Below are 24,785 nucleotides of genomic sequence, written 5' to 3'. Positions count from 1 at the left end.
GATCTACAAAGGATGGTTTTATATTAATGCGGTTTACATGGGCGGGACAGTAGTGTAGCTGTTAGTGTAATGATTAACAGCACTTGTGATCAGTGACAGAGGTTCAGTTCCCACCACTATCAGAAAAGAGTTTATATGTTCTCTCCGTGAGAGCTTGGGTTTCTGCGGGGTTCTCTGGTTTCCTCCCACATTCCAAAGATGTACAAATCAGGGTTAGTAGGTAGTAGGCTTATTATGTTTGTGTCAGAATCTTGGCAAAACTTGTGGGCTGCCCCCAGCACATCCTCGTGCTCAGCTGGTCTCTGACACAACGACGCAATTCACTATATGGTTTGATGTTTTTGAAACTAACATCTCCATCATCTGGAACCAAGATGAGAAGGAATTCTCAGAATTTGAATTAAAGAATGAAAAGTTTAATAAAGAAAAAAATATTTGTGGCACATACCTCGAAGCTTTGAAACATAAAATGAAATGTGTCATTTGTATCAATGACCAACAATGAGGATTCCTGGGGGGCAGTCCACAGGTGTCACCATGCTTCGAAAGCCAACGTCGCATGTCCACAACTTACTAACCCATATGTCGTTGGAATATAGCAGAAGCTGTGGTTTTTGGAGGACCTGGGGAAAACCGAGTGCTTGGAGAAAGCTCAAATGATCACAGGGAAAATGTATAAGCTCCTTACAGACAGTGGCAGGAATTGAACCCCAATCGCTGTCACGGTAGAGCATTACACTAACTTATGCTACTGTGTCTCAGTTGTGATTTGGCGTCCATATCACAGACCACGTTATTTGGAGGAATCTCTATTGAGTCCAGTTTGTTCCCTTAACAGTTTACAACCATTTCTGGTCGGGATTCTTACAAAGTGAGTCCACATTTGTTATGAAAGCAAAAATAGGAAGTTGATTGACAAACCTCACATTGTCTGTCTGCCTGTGTTAGCTCAGTTAATGTCTGCAATGTTACAAAATGCTCTAAAATACCCTTCCCATTCATAAAGACCTGAAAAATTCACTACGAATGTGCAAATAATTTAACTGGTTTTTCCAATTTGAAAAACCCAAGAAAAAAAGCATACAAGAGAAAGTGGGAGTGAAAGACCAGGTGGTGTTCCTGATCGTATCAACATGCCTTTAAAATGTAAGAGAGGGAGGAGACCACCTCTGTCTATCGATGGAGTAGCAGTAATTCTGTGCTGCTCTTAGTTTTCTCTCTCTCCCCTCCCCAGCTTAAATTTTGAATTTATAATTTTTAATTGCTGATTCTTGAAGGGGAGTAATATGTCTATGAGAATTGGGAAGAATTTGCATGAATCTACTGACAAAGGGAATGGGAAAGGTAGTGGAAAAGGAAAGATGCCGAAGGAAAGAGCTGGTGAAATGCCATCAAGGGCTGAAGACATCATTTGGACACTGAATTTAATTCATGAACAGAATATGGTAAATAAAGATCAACTGGAAAAGAATAATAATGAAATGAATTTATTTCTGGGAAATCTTAAAGATGTGGAAACTCAAGTTACTAAACACAAAGAGGAATTGAAATTAACCAAGCAGAAATTGTCTGAAACTACAACCCGTTCGCAAAAATATCATGATAAGATTACAGATTTAGAAACCAGGTCTCGCCGAAACAACATACGAATCATTGGATTGCAAGAAGAAGCTGAAAATGGAGATTTAACAGTTTACTTTGGTAAGCTCTTTCATACTTTATTTCTGACTATTTTATCAAAGCCGCCTGCTATTGAAAGAGCACACAGACTTCCGAAATTTAAAAACTCAAACAGACCAAGAGTTATTTTGGTTTGTTTTCATCACTTTAAAATTAAAGGTCAAATAATGTGGCAGGCAAGAAAACAGAGAGTTTTCAGATTTAATGAATCTGAGCTCCGTTTCTATGAAGATTACCCGAAAGAAATAATGGAACAAAGATCAAGATTTGTTTTGGTAAAATCCATTTACTTGGATTTTTGGAAGGCATTTGATGAAGTGCCTCACATGAGGTAGTTTAACAAGATAAATCCCTGTGGTATTGCAGAAAATATACTGGCATGGATAGTGGAATGGCTGACAGACAGGAGGAAGTGAGTGGGAGACAAGGGAGCTGTTTCTGGTTGAATAGTGGTGGTCCTTCGAGGTTAGTATTGGGTTCGATACTTTTCACATTGTTTGTCAATAATTTAGATAGTGGAATTGATGGCTTTGTGGCAATGTTTGCGAATTAAATGAAGACAGGTGCAGGGGTAGGTAGTGCTGAGGGAGAAGTGCAATTTCAGCGGGATTTAGGCAAATTGGAAGAATGGGCAAAAATTTGGCAGATGGAATACAGTGCTGGGAAATGTATGATAATGCATTTTGGTAAAAGGAACAATAGTGCACCTCTGATGTTTGAATTTTCTTCCCATTTAGATAGTAGATCAGAGGTGCAAAGAGACTGAAGAGTCCTCGTGCAAGACTCCCAGAAGGTTAATTTACAGGTTGAGTCTGTGGTAGAGAAGACAAATGCAGTGTTGCCATTTATTTCAAGGGGAATAGCACAGTTGACATTATGGGCCGAAACCCTTCAGCAGAACTAGAGAAAGAAAGCTGAAGAGTAGATTTTAAATGTGGGTGGGGGAGGGGAGAAAGAAACACCACGTAATAGGTGGAACTTGGAGGGTGAAGGATGAAGCAAAGAGCTAGGAAGTTGATCGGTGAGAGAGACAGAAAGCCATGGATGCAGAGGCTGGTGTAGTGTTAGGTGAGAACAAGAAGAACACTATCCCAGATAGGTTAGCGGGAGGATGGGGTAAGAGCAGATGTGTGTGAAATGGAAGAGATGCAGTTGAGGGCAGCAGTGATGGTGGAAGAAGGGAATACCCTTTCTTTGAAAGTGGAGGACATCTCCTTTGTTCTGGAATGAAAAGCCTCATCCTGAGAGCATATGTGGTGGAGACGGAGGAATTGAGGAATTGAGAGAAGGGGGTGGTGTTTTTACAAGTACTAGGGTGGGACAAGGTATAGTCCAGGTAGCTGTGAGCTCTCTTTGGAGACAGAGACAGTGAGATCGAGAAAGGGAAGGGAAGTGTCAGAAATGGACCAGGTGAATTTGAGGGCTGGGTAGAAGTTGGAGGCAAAGTGGATGAGGTCTATGAGTTCAGCACGGGTGCAGGAAGCAGCAACAATGCAGTCGTTGATGTAGTGTAGGAAAAGTGTGAGACGGTCACCAGTGCAGGCTTGGTACATAGACTGTTCCATGGAGCTGACAAACAGGCAGGCATAGCTGGGACCCAAGCGAATGCTCATGGCTACTCCTTTTGTTTGAAGGAAGTGGGAGGAGCCAAAGGAGAAATTATTTAGGGTGAGGACAAGTTCCACTAGGTGGAGAAGGGTGGTGCTGGGGGGAGATTGTTGAGTTTGGTGTCAAGAAAGAGAGAGATTTGATGCTTCGCTGGTGGGGGAAGGAACTTCATAGCTCCAGCATCCCACACCTCCTATTTCCACCTCCTACCCAAAATCCACAAAACAGCTTGTCCAGGTAGACCCATTGTTTCAGCTTGTTCCTGCCCTACCGAACTCATATCTGCATACCTCGACTGTGTTTTATTCCCCTGGTTCAATCCCTTCCGACCTACATCCGTGACACCTCACACTCTCTTGATCTTTTCAAGGATTTCAGGTTCCCTGGTCCCCATCATCTTATTTTTACTATGGATGTCCAGTCCCTATACCTTTGACCTGTGATGAGTGCTATGCAGAGTGATTGGTGCTGGGTCCTTTGTTGCTTGTCATCTATATGAATGATCTGCATGATAACGTGTTTAACTGGATCAGCAAATTAATGGATGGTGCCAAGATTGGGGGTGCAGTGGACAGTGAGGCAGGCTATCATGGCTTGCAGAGGGATCTGCATCAGCTGGAAAATGGGTTGAAAAGTGGCAGATGGAAATTAATGCAGACAAGTGTGAGGTTTTGCACTTCAGTTGGTGCAACCAAGATAAGTTTTATATAGTGAATAGTAGGGCACTGAGGGGTGTGGTAGAACAAAGGGATCTGGGAATACAGGTACATAATTCATTGACAGTGGCGTCACAGGTAGATAGGGTCGTAAAGAAAGCTTTTGGCACATTGACCTTCATAAATCAATGGATTGAATACAGAAGATGGGATGTTATGTTGAAGCTGTATAAGATGTTGGTGAGGCTTAATTTGGAGCATTGTCTGCAATTTTGGTCTCCTACCTGCAGGAAAGATATAAACAAAGTTGAAAGAGTGAAGAGAAAAATTACAAGGATGTTGCTCATTCTGAAGGACCTGAGTTATAAGGAAAGATTGAAGATGTGAGGACTATATTCTTCAGAACATAGAATACTCATTTGAGATTTGATACAGGTGTACAAAATTATGAGAGGTATAGACAGGATAAATGCAAGCAGGCTTTTTCCACTGAGGTTGAGTGGGACTACAACCAGAGGTCATGGCTTAACGGTGAAAGGTAAGAAGTTTGAGGGGAACATTAAGGGAAACTTCTTCACTCAGAGGATTGGGAGAGGATGGAATGAGCTGTCAGCATAACTGCTCCATGTGAGCTCAATTTCAACATTTAAGAGAAGCTTCAATGGTACATGGATAGTGGAGGTATGGAAAGCTATGGACACAGTGCAGGTTGATGGGAATAGGGAGTTTAAATGGTTTCAGCATGGACTAGATGGGCTGAAGAGGCTGTTTCTGTATGATACTTCTCTATGAATTCTAGTTTGGGCCGAGACCATTCCTCAAGAAACAATGGAAATGAATAATCAGTGGGCACTTTGCCTGGAACATCGATTGTTTATTCATGTATATAGAAGCTGCCTAACCTGCTGAGTTTCTTTAGCATTTTGTGTGTTTTGCTTTGAATTTCCTGCAGTTCCAGAATTTCTCATGTTTAAAATTCCTTTGAGTGCGGACTTTAGGACTTTGAGTGTTGGAGTAGACTATTTGAACAGTTGGTCATGTGACCAGAAACCTTACAGGAAGTTTGGAAAGTGTGATTGAAGAATGGAGGTCTTCACCACAGAGAACACCATGTGTGAGTTCCCTGAATAACATGAACATGAAAGAGATGTAATTTTCCCAATAAATTTCTCATAAGTATTAATATGACACCCTGTACTACCCAGAGGTTAATTTTCTTGCAGACATTCACAGATGAACAAAGGAAGTTGATAGAATCAATGAAAGTAACACAGACAGAAGATGAAATGTTTAAAGACAACAAAAATAAAGGAATACATAGGTAACTGAACAATCAAACAAACAAGCGCAGAGAACATGAGTTGCAGATGCCTTGAGATGTGTACGGAATACAGACGTAATGATTTTCCTTGTACTTACATTATTGAAAAGCTGTTATCTCTCTGAAAGGGGATGGATCACTTCCTCCCTTCCTTCATTATTTTCTTGGTGATTGGGAAATGGAAAACAACCCTTTCTGCCAATGTTGGACTTTGGGCCAATGGCAGAAAGAGGCAACAGAATGTGATCCAAGCAGGAGCAGCAATCAATTGCCCCCATTACCAACACATCCCATTGTCTGTACAAGGAATGGAATAGAAATAGATTCAGCAGATTCTTTCAGATGAAGGGACATATGATCCTTTATGCAACACACGCAAAATACTGGAAGAACTCAGCAGGCCAGGCAGCATCTATGCAAAAAAGTACATTCTACATTTTGGGTTGAGACCCTTCAGCAGGACTTGGTCCGAAATGTCATCAGTACTTTTTTGCCAAAGATGCTGCCTGGCCTGCCGAGTTCCTCAAGTATTTTGAGTGTGTTGCTTGGATTTCCAACGTCTGCTGGAAATCTATTAACTTTGAAAGTTAACTTTTAAATCTGTACAAGGCAGAATTTAAATTTTTAATTTAAATTTTAAATTCAAACTTTTACAAATCTATTACAAAACATTTCACCATCGAAACATGCAGACTTGTATGAGGAAATGTAAATAAATTCAGTAGATACTTTCCGATGAAGGGACATAGAATCTAATAAGAGCAGAAGTCCATAAGACATTGGAGCAGAATTAGGCTATTCGGCCCATCGGGTCCACTCTGCCATTTCATCGTGGCTTCATGTCCATTTTTGTTCCTGACTGAGGAGAACCTGTGGGAGGTGGGTCATGTGGTAGGAGGATAGAGACAACACAAATATGACTTTTCACAGCAGACTCCTTCCCAAAATGTTGTGATCAAAGCTGTGCTTAACACTGCAACAGGGGCTTGACCCAGTTTTCCAAAGGTTGCTGCAGATAGGTTGAGATCCAAACACTTCTGGTTATATTGTTTCCTACTTTGTTCCCTCTTACTTTCCTTCTCAGGACCAGTTGCCTTCCAAAACTCAGTGTCAGGATGGATTGGGAATATCAGATGTTATAATTAAAGTGAATGAAAATACTAATGAATGCATCTTTTGTTTCTGGATTGTGGATAATTCAAGGGAGAGATAAACCTGAACTCACAAATATTGATCCCATTCCTTTACGGAATCACACATTTCATTAGGAAACATTTTCTCTGATATATTAGCTCACTAATTTGAGATCTCCCCACAAAATCTGACGTAGCAAGGGTCAACGTTCAAATTAAATTGATGACTAATGTACTTGCTGTTTATGTCACCAACATTCATTTCCTTGTGAGCATTTACAGTAGATACAGGAAACACAATTGAATCAATGGAGAACTACACATAAACAAAGAGGGTCAAACAACCAAAATGCAAAAGTTGACAAAGTCTGCCAACACAAAGAGAAAACAAAAGACAAAAATAATAATGATATAAATAAGTAATATTGAGAACAAGAGTTGTTGAGATCGAAAAAGGGATTCCATAGGTTGTGGAATCAGCTCAGAGACAAGGAGAGTGAATTCATCATTCACTGTTCAAGAACATGATGCTCGTGGGAATTTAAATGTTCCTAAACCTGGTGGTGTACAACTCAAGACATCCCTCTCTACTTTCCAATGGCAGTAGTGAGTAGAGAGTATGGTCTGGATGGTGGGGGGTTTTTAGACCAATAGCATCTAAAATGACTTTGTGCTCTTTAAATTCCCATTTATGAACCCTGATCTATTTTCCTTTTCTTTTTAAGCTCAGCAGCATTGAACAACAAAGATGGCGGTGCGACGCAGCTTGCAGCGGCTACTCCAGGGCTGATTATCTGTTATTTGTGAAGCGGGGTGCCATGTGCAATCATAATTGGAAGAAAAACAGACGCGGGAGCATGGAGGAACATCTGAAAATCTCTAGGAAGACCTTCTTTGTTGCTGCTGCTGCTGCTGTGAGGTCCAGGTCTCTGCTGGGAAGAACAGGCCCCCAGTCCTCGAGGTCGCGTTGCCGATGGCTGTTGGCTGAGCCGTCTTAATATGCTCGGCAGAGGATGGTTCTCGGAGAAGCTGTGCCAGAGGGGATGGTCGGAGGCTCGGAGGTTCGACGGACTCGGAGTCTGCTGCGGTCAGATCGCATTCAGTGTGTGCTGTGTCTGCGAGGCTGAGTCAGGTGGCACTTACATTGTGTGTTGCATGCCCTGCAGTGGTCTGGGTAAACGCTGTGACTTGGTGAAGATAATGATGCAGCCCAGGGAGGACTGTACTATCAGAATGTTGACGGTCAAGGCAAAGACTTGTCTACTGGTGGAATTTTGTTACAAAAAACAGAAACGACAAAGGATGATCGTTACAGTACATAGCTTTAATGACCTCTCATCACTAACCAAATCCAAGAGGAAGAAGGGCAATTTCAGGAAGTCATGTCTAGACATAGTTTGTGGTGGAGCTGTTTGTTGCATTGTGTTTAGCAAAACACTAGTACAAAACCAGAGTCATGGGTTCAATTCCCTCAGTGTGTATGAGGTGTTTATACATTCTCCCTATGACAATGCGGGTTTCTTCCAGATGCTCTGACTTCCTCCCACATTGAAATACATATAGAATAGTAGGCTTACTGTTGACATGGGTGTAATTAGGTGTCACTGGCTCCTTCAGCTGGAAGGGCCTGTTACGGTGCTGCATCGCTAAATGTTAAAAAAAGATCGAGAGATGGACATTGTGAAAATGAGTACAAATTGTCAGCAAAGGAAATGAAAGATTTGAGTCCTGTACAAAAATAGGAAGCAGAGCCAATGGATGTGTCATTGTAATGAAGGGAGCCCATATTGAACAGAAACTGTTCCACCTACAGTATTGTGCTAAAGTCTTAGTCATATACATATAGCTAGGGTGCATGAGACTTCTGTACAGTACTGTAGTCATTTTATGTATTTCACTGAGAAAAAATCAAATTTCATGACATACTGTATATGAGTGAGGAAACACCTGATTCTGATGTGGCTCTCTATTGAAGACAGAGAGTGGGAAGGGGCAGGGAGAGGAGAATCATGGTTTGGAAAAGGGCAAGGGATAGGTGAGGGTAGGGGAAGCACCAGAGAGATATTCTGTAATGATCAATAAACCAATTGCTTGGAATCAAGTGGCCTTGTCTGTTGTCTCAAAATGTCTGCACCCTTGACATCCCCTAAACCTAGCACTTCTTCTCTGCCACCTGTCCCATGCCCCTCTTGCAGTGCCACACCCTTGGTATTTCCAATATCCTTTGTCCCTGCCATATTTACAAACTCTCTCTTCTCTTTACATTGACAAATACAGTATTGTGTAAAAGTCTTAAGCACCCTTACATTTCATATGTACGCCTACAACTTTTGCACAGAAATTATACAGATGCTGGAAATTCAATGAAAAGCACCTGAAATGCTGGAGGAAATCAGCAGCCCAGGCAGCATCCATGGAAATGTACAAATAGTCAGCATTTTGTTCTGAGAGCCTTCTTTGCTGCTGGAAAGGAAGGGGAAAGATGCCAGAATAGAAAGATAGTTGGGGGGGGGGTGTTTGAAGGGGAATAGCTAGAAGCTGATAGGTGAAGTAAGGAAATCCTCTCCCTTCCTCCTCTGTCAGCACTAACTCACCTCTCCATTTCTAACCCCAGCTCTAATCCCTGCAGTGCCTTCACCATTCCTTCTGATCTTCCCCTCTCTGAGGCAGAACGTTCTGTCCTCAGCAAGCAGCTTGCCTTTGTCCCCCTTCACCTGCAATTCGGCACAACTAGTCCAATAAACAGATGAAGATCTTGCAGTTCCTTGTTCTCCTTATTGCTTTCATGTCAGTGGAGAATGCTGAAATCCAGGATGCTGTTGCAGAAACCAGGTGACACTGTTGCCATATCATCTTATTTTTTGGTGGGACCATGAGTCTACAGTGAACCAGCAGAGAAAGGCGTCAGTATCTGAGAGCATCAACAGGCATCTCTTCACTACAGCCAATCTATTCTGGATACCAGTGAGTGTCTTTTTGTTGTTAGAGCCTCACATTTCCATTGAATTAGAGAAAATTACTTTACATCTCTCATATACACTGTCAATGTCAGAGGGTAAGAGAAGCATGAGACCCCACTGCCAACATCCTCACAACATCCTGCTCTGATCTGGCCCATTTGCCATTTGGCTGGTTCATTAGATTTTCTGATCGTGTCGACTGTCAGCAGGTTTTTGTTGGGATTTGCTGATGTTCATTCCACTACATGATGTTACCGTGTAGATGTGATCAACACATGGGCAGACACAAGAATACAATAATTTCTCTGATTTAATATCCTCAGTTACATCAATTTGATTATTTTCTGATCAATGCAAGTTATAATATTTTGGGACAATTTTAACAAGTGCGCTGTTATTTACTACACTCACAACTGAGAAAGGAACCAAAAAATGTTGTAATTTTCCTTAGAAATGAAAAAATAATCTTATCTATATTATGACAGGAAGAGGGTGTGTCTGTGAACATTTACTGTTTACAACTGGAATGAACAAATACACAGCCTTCATTTTGTTCAGATTCTGAGGTGTTTAAAACATTGACTAAATCCACTTCAGATTTATTTCAGGTCATTTCAGGAGTCCGGATCTACACATTTCACTATTTGTTTCTCTCTGACAGGGAAAGGGATGGAATCTGTGAAATGAGGCTTCAAATTGGCTGCAGCAAAATGTGTTCTCTTCTGATATTCAGTTTATTTGTTTTGCTTCTTCAGTCTGGTTTCACCCAAAGTAAGTACTTTAGTAAGGATTAGTCACTGTTGTTTTCTGCATTTTCAGTGCTTGTACATATCAAGTGGGACTCTGGATCTGGTCTGTCTGGACTTTTAGCTGTTCCTTCAGTAAAGTTGTATACAAGAAGCTAAAACAAAATAATGCAGATGGTATTGGGTGTAACATGGAAATGTGCATCAAGAATATTCCAACAGTTGAAGTGCTGTGTATATCATTCAGCAGGAACAGGTGAACTGGACTGGACCTGAATTATTCAGAGGTTAAAAGAGTGCAAGATGATCCCACTCAAACATACAAAATTCTTGGGTGTCTGGAGTCAGGGAAAGATAAGAGGAAAACAATATTTTTTATTATACCCAGTGCAAGAATCAATAACGTTTTGGATGTTCAAGCAAATATGAGACATGGGGTCAGTAGAAGAAAGTGGTGCTGAGGAAGCAGATCAGAATAATCTTAAATACCGATAGAGCAGACATGATGGGCTGAATGGCCTGCTGCTGCTTTAATTCCTTAAATTATGACTAGTTTCTTGAAGTCATGCACTGGTTATTCAGATAGTAAATGTGGTCTTTATGTCCACAACACTGCACGTAACAATCTGCACCTTACTGTCTGCATAAATATGTTTTCAGTTTCCAGACTAAAACAATACCTCACCAACTTTGCCAGGATTTGAGCAGTGGTCCAACTTGTTTTCCAGTTTGTGATGTGTCTGCATTCATAGCATTTATCTTTCATCTATTTCAATGACTGAAGGTTTTGCATGATGATTTGAAAAGAGAGAAATATCTGAAAGTGTCAAAAATATGGAACTTTTGCAAAGTTACTTTTTTCAAATTAAGTATTAGTTACTGAAGATACTCTTCAGCCAATATGTTTTTTAGTAGTGTTTGTGTAAGTGCAGTGGAAATCTTGTCATGCATGCTATTCATACAAATCAATTCATCAGACTGTGCATCTCTAAGAATATTTCCCATTAATTTACCAACCACTGACGTCAAACTTACAGGCCAATCATTGCTAGGTTTACTCTTAGAACCCTTCTTAAACAATGATATCACATGAGCAATACCCCAATCCTCCGGCACCATTCCCATTTCTAATGACATTTGAAATATTTCTTTCAGAGCCCCTGCTATTTCTACACTAACTTCCCTCAAGGTCCTAGGGAATATCCTGTCAGGACTCGGAAACTTATCTTTTATATTCTTTAAAAGTGCCAGTACTTCCTCTTCTTTAATCATCATAGTTTCCATAATTACCCTACTTGTTTCCCTTACCTTACACAATTCAATATCCTTCTCCTTAGTGAATACTGAAGAAAAGAAATTGTTCAAAATCTCCCCCATCTCTTTTGGCTCCATACATAGCTGTCCACTCTGATTCTCTAAGGGACCAATTTTCTCCCTCACTATCCTTTTGCTATTAATACAACTGTAGAAACCCTTTGGATTTATTTTCACCTTTCTTGCCAAAGCAACCTCATATCTTTTAACTTTTTTCTTAAGAAGACCTTAAAGATTACCTGAACTAGTATTTGGCAGGCTTAATAATTAGTTCATATTGTCTTAAACTCCTGAAAAATATGTGGAGAAGTGCTAAGTGTTCAGTTTTGGATGTGCTGGCAATGTGTATATCTTCCAGGAAAACAAAAAGAAAATTCAAAGTCTTTAACACAGTGTCCAGTAGTTGCTGGAATGCCTGTACTGCAATTTTCAGCCCAAACTCAAATAGGGCAAATGGGGTTATAAGACCGGTTTTGGGATTGTTTTTAGCAGACACAGACTAACTCTATCCACAATGATTCAATACCTTCCAACCATATGTCACCTCTTTTGAACAATTTGATTTCATTTTTAACCATTTGCTCTGCCTTCCTGCCTATCCTTTCAATACAAATGGACATTCTCCCAGCTATAATCTTTCAGCCATGATTCTGTGATGCTTACAGCATCATACTGCCAACCTGCAACTGTGTTGCAAGTTCATCTACCTTATTCTGTATACAATGTGAATTCAAACTCAACACCTTCAGACTTGTATTCAACCTTTTAATTCCTAACTTTGTCTGAGATCTAGCTAACATCAGCCACCACGACCACTCCACTAACTCTTCTGGCATTCTGGTTCCCATTTCCCTGCAACTATAGTTTAAACCTCACCATGCAGCATCAACAAACCTTTTTCCTTGGATATCAGTCCCCCTTCAGTTCAGGTGCAAACTGCCCCTTCTGTAAAAGTCCTATCTTCCCTGGAAGAAACTCAAAAACCCAAACATCTTATGTCCTCCCTCCTACACCAAATCCATAGCCATGTGGTAAACTGTATAATCTTCTTAGTTCTAGCATCATTAGCACGCGGTGATTTCAGGTAGAAATTCTGAATTTCTGTCCTTTAACTGAGCACCAAACTCCCTGAACTCCCTATGCAGAACCTCGTCACTCATCCTACCCATGATATTGGTGCCTCCTTGGACTACAACTTCTGGCTGTTCACCCTCCCTTTTAAGAATGCTGAGGACTCAATCTGAGAAATACTGGACCCTGGAACTCAATAGACAACATACTATCCAGGAATCTTGTTCTCGTCCACATAATCTCCTGTCTATTCCCCTAACTAATGAATCCCCTATCACCACAGTGTGCCTCTTCTTCTCCCTTCTTGTCTAAGACACAGAGGCAGTTTCAGTGCTAGAGCCCAGACCCATGTGACTCTCCTCTTTTAGGTCATCCACCCTCTGACAATATACAAAGTACCTGTTCTTGAGGAGGATGGCTACAAGGGTACGCTGTATTAGCTCCTACACCCCTTTCCCCTTCCTAACTGTCACCCAGTTTTCAGCATCCTGCACCTTGGGTGTAACTACCTCTCTATAAGTTCTGTCCATCACCACTTCACTCTCCTGAATGATCTGGAGTTCACCCAATTCCAGCTCCAACTTGTTAGAAGATGCAGTTGAATGCACTTCTCACAGTTTTAGTGGTCAGGGATATTGAAGTTCTCCCTGCCTTCCCACATCTTGCAAGGACCATTGTGCTATCCTGATGTCTCTACCGAGTTGAGCAGCTATTAAAAAAAGAACTAAAAAAACTTGAGCTTTTCCTCCTTTCCTTCTTTTGCTTTCTCTGAGTCAAGCCTTGAAAGCTGAAGCCACTGTGCTTGCCCCTGGCTCTATTTAATTAATTGCAAACGCTGATTTGCTGCTGGTGAAAGCTCTGTTACGCTGCTGCTGACTTTTTTTGCCTTTTATCTGTTTATGCTTGGGCAGTGGACCTTTCAATATGTGGGTCTGGGTAATAATCAGGGTGGTGGCCTTGTTAAGGTGGCGATAATCACTGCATGGACAGCCACCACCATCGGGCTGAGGAACAATGTGGTGGGGGTGAACCCCAAGGGCTATTCAATCTGCGCACAAAGCCAAGCATTTCCATGCTTGCAAGCTCGGCTTTACTGCTGGCCAGCTTTTCTGAGTCCAGTCTACACGGACAGGCATGGACTGGCAAGCCAGTTGTGGAAAAGTGATGCCCATCACCAAACTTTGTGACTGTTGTGGAAAATGTGGGTTTGGTGAAGTTTGTGAAGGTGAGCACATTCATATGTGCTGGTTCGTGTTCCAAACAGAATTGTCTTGGGGAACTTACTGGGGGTGCAGGGTAACGACCCAAATTCCTTTGTGTCCACAAGCCACCAGATCTTTAGATCTCCTAACAGGCTTTTGACGTAGAAGATATCTGCACTGAGCAGAAGTCTAGCAACTTTAGCCAAAACAAAGTCCCTATGTAGCATCATCCACTGAAGCAGAGTGTCACATGTTATATCCCACAAGTTCAGACCCTGCTGCCATTGGCAGTCTCCATTGAGGATCAGTCACTCTCTGCCTTATGGATGATGCCAGCAGCACATTCAATGGAGTGGCCCTGTCGCACAGGAAGCATAGCCCTGAAAGAGTGTTTGCAACAAACAATATTCAATCCTGGCAGCTGGAACCTATGGTCTTGACAGACCTCCCATGTCCTGATGTGCTGGCACCGTCAAAGCTGCATGGCAGTCAGCTCTTGATTGGTAAAAAACATTGACCCGGTGATGTCTGGTTCTGAGCCACAGGAGTGTGTCTATCTGAGACCGTGCTGACAGGGCTTATTGAGACAGGGAAAGGAGGAGGAACAATGCACCTCCAACTCCGACAGTCTAAAAGTCTGCTGTAGGTGAGTTTTCAGTGTGACATATTTATCACGTGCAGGCTGATCTAATAAACTCATCACTCTGGCTGCAGTAAAACAACTTAGAGATACTATGATGTTATAAAATTTGGTATTGTCAGCGGTGATTTCTCACAACATGAACTGGGCTTGCACCCTTTCAAATCATGTGATAGTCTGCTGCTCGGAAAACACTGGCAGCTTTGAAGCTTCAAAGTGACTGTATCGGTCAACATGTCATTGTCTGGAATCATTCAAGAGCATCGGGGTCACCAATGTAGGATTTTGCACATAAAATGGGCAAGAAATGTTTTACATGTTTATCTAAAAGCTGCAGACCTTTACTTCCATTGTGAACAAACCAAACACAGTCACCTTACACTGATGTCATTACAACAGACACTTCAAGCAAACTTAACAACTCAATGATGGTGCTTGTGAATTATGCAGAACAGCTTCTATTTTGAACAATCACCGTTGTCGTGGCTATTCCTCGAGGTCGACGATGATAGTCTTTGTTCTGTTGACCTATATGGAACACAGAGCAAAGACGTCTGTGCATGTATTTGTTTAACATGTCCTTGATGTTGCACTCCAAGAAGCACACGATACTTCACAAATCAACCAACTGATTCCAATGGCATGGAAACCATGACGATTGGAGCTGATGGATTTGCTGCAGCCTTTCCAATGGATTTCCATTTGCTTCATCCACCTTCACAGCCGTTGAGTTCGAAGTAACTTCATCCACCTGTTCCACCGTTGAGGTCTTGGTTGGATTACCTCACCCTCGACCTTACCACCATGGGTGACCCTACCAGGAACATAGCTCCAGATGGCATCGCTTTCCGGATCTCAGGACCACACAAGTTTCTCCACCTCGAGAAGGTGACAATCCACGGAGAAGTTTGAACAGTATGTGTCATCTGTCACCCATCACATTACCCAACATGTGTCCCTATTGCCAATCTAAGCAACTGAACAACATTGGCTCTTCGTAAGATTTCTGGAAACTGACTTTGATTATGGAAAATACTAAGATCTCGGCCAGCAATCTGCTCTTTCATCTATCTTCACAATGATGGATGGAACCCATTAGGCCCTGAGGATTTATCTGCCTTATTATTTTTCAAGAGATTCAACATCTCCTTCTTGATATCAATATGGCAATGTGGATGAGTCTGATACATCAGAATGTGCAGCACATTATCACATTAGGAAACCATTCCAAAGCTAAAAGAAACACAGACCTGACTCCAGTATATCCATTGCCAATTTCTCTTACCCTCCTCTTTACGGTAGTACTAATGCCTTGTAGATAAGCAATCAGTAAATTTTGTGTATCATCCCTTTTCAATGTCATTTGTTTAGTATCAATGAAATATCACTGTAGTCTTCTTCTCCATGGATTGTCATGGTGGTGAAGCTTGTGTAGTCCTGAGATCCCGAGAGCGATGCCGTCTGGAGCTTTGCTCCTGGTAGGGTCACCCATGGTGGTGAGGTCGAGGGTGAGGTCCCTGACAAAGAACAATCCATCCAAGACGTCAACGGTGGAACAGGCGGACTAAGTTACTTCAAACTCAACGGCTGTGAAGGCGGATGAAGGCTGCAACAAATCCATCAGCTCCAAACATCATGGTTTCCATGCCATCGGAATCAGTTGGTTGATTTGTGAAGTATCGTGTGCTTCTTGGAGTGCAACATCAAGGACACGTTAAACAAATACACGCACAGGCGTCCTCACTCTGTGGAAACAGAACGAAGACCATCATCCTCGACCTCGAGGGATAGCCACGACTGTAGTCATGACTACATTGAATGTACAGTGTAATTATATTTGTAATAGATGCTACCTTGGTAAAGCAGCCAACAAAATTAATGACTCCTACCACCCTGAAATATTTTATTTTCTTCCCAATACCATCGGGCAGAAGATACCAAAGTCTGAAAGCATTTATCACCAGGTTGAATGAAAGCTTCTGTTCTGCTGTTGATGACATTTCAATGGATCTCTTGTACAATAAGATAGATTCTTGACCTCACAATCCACCTCATCATGGCTTTGCAGTGTATTAGTTGCCTGCATTACACTTACTCTGTAACTGTAACACTTTAGTCTGTGTTCTGTAATTGCTTTCCCTTGTATTGCCTCAATGTGCTGAAGAGATTAAGTGAACTGTGTGGAAGGCAGCTTAACAATGTTTTTCATATACCTTGGTATGAGTGACAATAATGAACCGACTTAACATTTTAATTGTATTTGTGATAGGTCGTGATCAACTGATGAAATGTAGTACTGCACCAATGGAACACTAATACTGAGTGAAGTAAAACTAAACCTTTGTGATTTCATGCTAAAACACTTTTATTGCTTCCCTTTATTTCACAGAAAATCCCAATTATTTTTATATTTTTGATAAGAGAGATAAAATTGTGTTCACTGGACTGGACATTCCTGGAAATGGCCCTGTTGTCAGGGATTGGAAACTAAGCTACAAGCAAGGCACACAGTGACTTGTGACATTTTATAAAGAAGAGTCCAAAAGGTGGACCCCATATTGGGAAAAAAATTCACATACAATGGCACCTTTCAAGATATGGAGAGTACTACTGGTACTGTTGACTTGATAATTTGGAATGCCACATTTAAACTCACAGGATCTATCATACTGATGCAAACAAAACCAAATTATGAAATCCTGAAGCAATACGAAATATTTGGGATCAAAGGTAAGAGGGACAAAGATTTGAAAAATGTGAAGAATGTTTCTCTCATGGTTGAATTATCTTCTAGGCCTGTCACCACTTTTATGATCATAAGATATAGGAGCAGAAGTAGGTATAAGATATAAGAGCAGAAGTCTGCTCTGCCACTCAATCATGAGCTGATTAAATAATTCCAGTCATACCCACTCCCCTGCCTTCACCCCATACCCTTTGATGCCCTGGCTAATCAAGAACTTGTCTATCACTGCCTTAAATGCACCCAAAGACTTGTCCTCCACAGCTGCTCATGGCAACAAATTCCACAGATTTACCACCCTCTGACTAAAGTAATTTCTCCACATCTCTGTTCTAAAAAGCTGTCCTTCAGTCCTGAAGTTGCGCCCTCTTGTCCTAGAATCCCCTACCATGGGAAATAACTTTGCCATATCTAATCTGTTCGGGCCTTTTAATACTCAGAACATTTCTATGAGATCCCCCCTCATTCTATTGAACTCCAAGGAATACAGCCCAAGAGCTGCCAGATGTTCCTCATACAATAAACCTTTGATTCCTAGAATTATTCTCGTGAATCTTCTCTGGACCCTTTCCAATGTCAGTATTTCCTTTCTAAAATAATGAGCCCAAGACTGCACACAATACTCCAAGTGTGGTCTCATGAGTGTTTTATAGAGCCTCAACATCACATGCCTGCTCTTATATTCTATGCCTCTAGAAATGAATGCCAACATTGCATTCAGCTTCTTCAAAACTGTTTATCCTTTAGGGTATCTTGCACAAGGACTCCCAAGTCCCTTTGCATCTCTGCATTTTGAAATCTCTCCCAATCTATATAATAGCCTGCCCATTTATTTCTTTCACCAAAGTGCATGACAATATACTTTCCAACATTGTATTTCATTTGCCACTTCTTTGCCCATTCACCTAAACTATCGGAGTCCCTCTGCAGGCTCTCTTTTTCTTCAACACTACCTGCTCCTCCACTTATCTTTGTATCATCGGCAAATTTAGCCACAAATCCATTAGTACCATAGTCAAAATCATTGACATACATCATAAAAAACAGCTGTCCCAATACTGACCCCTGTAGAACTCCACTGGTAACTGGCAGCCAGACAGAACAGAATCTCTTTATTCCCAATCTCTGTTTTCTGCCTATCAGCCAATGTTCCACCCATGCTAGTAACTTCCCTGTAATTCCATGTGCTCTTATCTTGTTAAGCAGCCTCATCAAATCAAGTCACTTTTTATTGTCATTTTGACCATAACTGCAGGTACAGTACACAGTAAAAACGAGACAACGTTTTTCAGGACCATAAACAATACAAAAACTATACTGAACTACGTAAACCAACACAAAAGCTACACTAGACTTCAGACCTTACAGGACTGCATAAAGTAACACAGAACAGTGCAGGCATTACAATAAATGATAAACAAGACACTAGGCACAGCAGAGGGCAATAGGTTGGTAGTCCGAAGCTTGCAGGAAAATCTGTTACATAAACAATAAGCTAAATGACGGCATCTGGGATTCCGTTCGTTTCTGTACTCCCGCCGAGTATTTTGTTGCCACAGATGTAGTCCAATTTAATGTCCATTGGAGAGCAGAATGGACAGGAGAGCCGGCCGGCTAGTGCTGGCTTTATTCCTGGCGTGGACTCATGTGTGGCACCTTGTCATAGGCCTTCTGATAATCCAAGTACACCACATCTACTACATCTCCTTTGTCTCCCTTGCTTGTAACTTCCTCAAAAAAATTGCAGTAGATTAGTCAGGCAGCATTTTCCTTTCTTGTCATACACCTCCAGTTACATCGTAATCTCATCCCTAACAATGGATTCCAACAACTTCCCAACCACTGAAGTCAAGCTAAAAGGTCTATAGTTTCCCTTCTGCTGCCTCTCACCCCTTTTAAATAGCGGATTAACATTTGCAATTTTCCAGTCATGCGGTACAATGCCAGAATCTATCGATTCTTGAAAGATCATCGTTAATGCCTCCGCAATCTCTCCAGCTACGTCCTTAAGAACCCAAGGGTGCATTCCATCAGGTCCAGGAGATTTATCAGACTATTAAGTTTCCTGAGCACATTGATGATGGTTTTTAGCACATTGGGGGGGGGGAGTGGTTCTTAATAATGTCTGCCAGCAATCCAAAGATAGAGTCAGACTGGACTGCTACATTCCCCACACAACCAAACAAACTGTGTTTGGGATACGGGAAGATCACCAGAATGAACTCCACAGGATTTCAGGGAGAAGGTGTCAATTCTGGACAGCAACATAGGTCAAGATCGATTCAGGGTCGCTGGAGCTGTGAAACAGCAACACTAGCCTCTGTGCCAGGGCACCACCCCATGGTTGGCATCCATAGATAGTGTCCAGACCCTGTGGCCCTAAACTGAAACCCGACGTTCCATCAGGTTCGCGGGAGGGGGGGCGGGGGTGGAAGGTAAAAAGTTCATTCTCTCTGCTCTGTCTCACTAAATTTGGTGTAACTAGCCTGAGAGTTTGTGTGCCCACTGTGTTATTCTGTGTCGGAGACCCAACAGTCTCCCTCTCCTTTAGAAAGACACAAGGCTGACCACAGTCACATCCTGCGGTTAAACCCAATCATTGAACATGTTACTACTCACTCCACCCATTCACTATTCGGACCAAATATTAAATGGCTGAGATAGATTGGATCTGCAGATGTCTCCAATAGTGAGATAGTCTAGGACCAGAGGGCACAAACTCAGACTGCAATAACGTCCTGTAGAACAGAGATGAGGAGGAATTTCTTTACCCAGAGGATGCAGAGTCTATGGTGTTCATTGCCACAGGTGGCTGTGGAGGTCAAGTCACTGTATCAATTTAAAGCAGAGTTTTAAATAAAGGTGATTAATAAAGGTGGGAAAGGTTACAAGGAGAAGGTGTATAAAACAAGTTGAGATAGAAACTAAATCAGACATGATAGAATGGCAGAGCAGACACAAATATCAAAATGGTCTACCTCTGCTCCTGTGCCATTTTGTCTTATGGTCTTATTTCTCACAGTTGTAGCAAATCCACAATCACTTCTGAAGGACAGTGACGTCACCCTCAGCTGTACCATCTCCAGACTCCCAGATACCGTCAGTCTCCACTGGAAACCAGTGGGCTCATCCCAGCAGAACAGGAGAAACACTGATCAGATCCGGCTGAATAACACCGTCTATCTGATGGTCCGACAAGTTACAGTGGAGGATGGGGAGTTGTAGCAGTGAGAAGTGCAGGAAAACGGAAACATTGTTCTCACAAGCAAAGCAGATTTTACTGTAAACATGGGTAAGTGCTGTTACCTTACTGTAGGTATTGGGGTGGAATACATTTGTCTGGTACGAGGTTGTTAAAATCAGTACAGGAAGAGTTCATGGCCAGGTCTGTATGGATATTTCTCTTCATTATTTACCATGCAGAGGGCATGGAAATCAGTGAATTCAAGGTAGAAAACAGTGATACCCAGATTTATATCAACAGTATGAAGGAGGAGGCATTGGCAGTCTGAAAACCATGGGGTCCTAGAGCATGGAAACAGGCCTTTCAGCACAACTGGTTCATGCTGAACTAAGCTCGTCCCACGTTCTTCGGCATAGAAGAGTTGAAATGAAGGATCTGCTTCCCCACCATTTAAACCTGGTAAATCATGGGGAGATCTGGGGTTTATAGGGCACTGAGAAAAATAAAACATAGATCAGGAGGAGCAAATTTGCAGTGGGAAAAATTTCCAATGGCATCATTATACAGTAAGTCATTCATTAAACTAGTTATTACAGGATCATACCGATCATTCCAGCGGGTCATTCAATATATCAATGCTACATTCTCCAAACCTGAGACTAAAACCAATCATAGTCATGATTCAATAGTGTAATTGTCCAGCTGCAGTGGTGGATATTGAAGTGTTACTCATATCAAAGCGTTACAGACAAGCAGGTTACATGACAACCACCAGCACTTCCTACACACACTCAGCAGTGGGTCACAGAGCAACACTGAACAACAAATCATTATCTCTCTCTCTCTCTCTCAGTCACCCTTCCCACCAAGTCTTTATTATAATTGATGTGATTCCAGCTTCAATGACAGACTCAGGCTGCGGGAATCAGGTCCCACGTATGGACCAATGAGAGGGTGAAGCACGTTCGGTCCATCCAGAAACTGCAGCTGATTATGTGACTTAGACAAATTAAGAGAATGGGCTGTTTTCTAAACAAGGAGAGAATTCTAAAATCATAAGGAAGAAAGGATTCAGTAGACCTTGTACAGGATTCCCTAAAGGTTAACTTGCAGGTTGATTGAGTGGTAAGGAAGGTAAAGCAATGTCAGCATTCATTGTGAAAGGATTAGGGTATAAAAGCAAGGATGTTAAGGCTTTATAAGACATTATTCAAACTGGACTTGGAGAGTGGTGAGCAATTTTGTTCTGGCATTGGAGAGGCTCCAGAAGAGTGTCATGAGAATGATTCTGGGAATGAAAGAGTTAACAATGAGGAGTATCTGATGGCTCGAGGCCTGGGGGCGGGGGTGTCTCAATGAAACCTATTGAAGATGGCAAGGGCTAGACAGAGTGGATGTGGAGAGGATGTTTCTGACAGTGGGAAGTGTAGTACCAGAGAGCACAGCCTCAGAATAGAGGGTCAACTATTTAGGACAGACATGAAGAGGAGCCTCCTTAGCCAGAGGGTGATGAATCTGTGGAGTTAACTTAAAGCAGTGATTGATAGGTTCGTAATTAGACAGGGCATCAAAGGTTAACAGGAGAAGGCAGGAGAATGGAGTTGAGAGGGATAATAAATCAACCATGATGTAGTGGCAGAGAAGGCTCGATGGGCTGAATGGACTAACGTTGCTCCTATTTCTGAAGATTTTTTGACAACTTCTCATCACTCGCCCCCGAATGGCATTGTAACATTTTAACGAGTTCTCATCTCTTTCATGAAGGTCTATATCTTGAACATTACACACTGTATCGCTCAGTTATGGATCACAGTGAATTGCACCTCATGTGTTACAGCAGTACTGGTGTTTACAACAACAATGCTTCCTGGACTTGGCTGTCACATCTTCATCAAAGTTCGAGGAAAACGATTGCAACAGCTTTGAAATCTCAGCCCGTGAATGTCAGTGAGAGTCACTTTGTCAATCGACTGATGCTCACAGCGACCCCATTTAACGGCTGGGATTTCGGAATGAGGGTTTTCCCTGTGTTGTTTGAAGATGCAGGAGATTACACCTGTATTCTGAGAACCTTTACATTTATGACTATCAGACTAATCATAGTTAAAGGTAGGAGACAGAGTATGTAACAACAGGTCTCCCAAAATGACAGCTTTTTGCTTTAGTGCAGAATGTTGCTCCTGTTCTTAAGGAGACCCATAATGTTTTTCTTGTTTCCACAGTCTCAGCTGAACCGTCTGATACAGTGACTGAGGGAGACAACGTTACCCTGAGCTGCTCTGTGTCTGACGTTACTACATCAATGAGACTGGTTTGGATCAATGGAGACAGTGAAACTGTTGGAGAAAAATCACTGAATGTGGAAGAGAAATCACTGAGCCTGGTCATACAGAAAGCTGACAGAGGCAGAGGGAAATGGACGTGTGTTATGTTTGATCAGGAAAGGCTCCGACTTTCACTACCATATAATCTGGAAGTCAGAGGTAGGCCTGTCAAGTTTTTCCCTGTGTATTGAGTGTCATGATCAGGCTTGGTTCTTTCTGCCAGCAGTGACCGTCTATTTCCATGCCATGTGGGAGAATCCCAGGGAGCTGAAGCTTAGAATTACAGTCATATGTGTACTGAATAGCTCGGATGCCTAAGACTTTTGCACAATGTGGAGAGGAGAGGATGTTTATCATTCTGACAGGAAGCAAAGTATTTTGGGATTGGACAGGGTGGAATGCAACAGGAGGGGTGTGGGACAGGTGCCAGAGACGGAGTGCCAAGGCAGCGGAAGGCACGGGTGCAGACACACCAAGGCTTGAGACACCAGGCAAGGACATCTGATTCCAAACAATGGGTTTCTTGATCATTATAGAATGTTTCTGTGGTGCCTCAGGCTCCTTCCCTTTTCCCTGCACCTTTTTCCAAGCATGATCTCCCACTCTCGGTTCACAATAGAGACCCATATCAGAATCTCATAATCTTTCCTCACCTTCCTCATGAAACATATGTATTTTTTGTAGCAACGGTACAGTGCAATGCATAAATTACTACAGTTCGATGCCAAAGTCTTAGGCACATCAGCTGTATATAGTTGCCTAAGACTTGCACAGTACTCTAGTTGGTATCGAAACCAGGTTTGTATATGTGTGACAGTATCAGACTTCATTTAACTGGAATTAGTTGGAGTATTCTAGCTTTACAATATCTAATTTCACTAGTTTGTAGAAGCATGGATTATCAATCTGAGGATTCACAGTCACATCCGATGGACATTCTGGAATACAAACTCAGTTACGATTCTGTTTTGAATGGGCATACTGTGTCTGTATGGGATGAGGCTGTCTCAGACACCAACAACCCCAGATCAATCCTAAAGTTGTCCCTGTTACTGTGAGGGGTTTTCAGCATCACAATGGTATGCTGGTTGTCAGGCTGATTTGCCTCTGTAAGTGACAATTTTTATTGGTGCCTCATGGGAGTATTGACAGGACATATTAATGGGCAGGTGAGATAGGATCAGGTACTGGGGACAATTTTCTAAACGGTGAGAAAATCCAAGAATCTGAGATGCAGAGGGACCTGGGAATCCTTGTACAGAGTACCCTGAAAGTTAACTTGCAGGTTGAATCAGTGGAGAGGAAGGCAAATCCCATGTTAGCATTCATTTCAAGAGGTCTAGAATACAAGAGCAGGATGTGATGTTGAGGCTTTATAAGAGACTGGTGAGGCCTCACCTTGAGTATTCTGAACAGTTTTGGGCCCCTCATCTTAGTAAAGTTCAGAAGAATAAATTCCCCCCTCTCTCTGTGAAGTCCAACAATATGGCATATTTTCAGCAGACCTAAACAAAAAAAGGCATAAACACATTGAAGACAAGTCAAAGAAATGATAATAGAGAAGCACAAATCTGGGGAAGGTCACCTCAAAGGCACTGAACATACCATGGAGCTCAGAATGGTCCATTATGCGTAGGTCAAGCTGACCCTCTGATCTTAGTTGCCAGAGAGGAATGCCTCTCTTGTAAGAGAGGCTACTGTGATGTTAACAGTCAACCTGAGTGAACTGCAGTGGTCTGTGACTGAACTGTAGAAGTTCGTGGCTCCACAATCTCACAATGACGCCTTGCACAAAAAACTCTATTTACGGAAGAAGGCTGAGGAAGAAGCCCTGGCAAAAAGTAATGCCACATCCTTTCCCATAAAGACTTTGCTAAGTATCACACAGAAGATACTGCTAAGATATGGGAGAAGTTCTTGTGGTCGACTGAGATTCAACACAAAGTGGTATGTGTGGCCTAAATCTGATACTGCATATCAGCCAGGGAACACATTGATGAGAAAATGAATGCTGTGGAATGCAGAGAGATCCTGAATAAACATCTGCCAATCTCTGCCAGAAAGGTTAAACTGGAGAGGAAGTTCATCCAAAGCACACTGCCAGAGCAACCATGGAGTGGCTTCAAATGCATGTCCTTGAGTCACCCAGTCAGAGTCCTCACCTTAACTCAATCAAACATCTCTGGCAACACCTCAAGATTGC

This window comes from Hypanus sabinus, chromosome 15, assembly GCF_030144855.1.
Source record: "Hypanus sabinus isolate sHypSab1 chromosome 15, sHypSab1.hap1, whole genome shotgun sequence".
Lineage (NCBI taxonomy): Eukaryota > Metazoa > Chordata > Chondrichthyes > Myliobatiformes > Dasyatidae > Hypanus > Hypanus sabinus.
Note: the sequence above shows the minus strand (reverse complement) of the source record.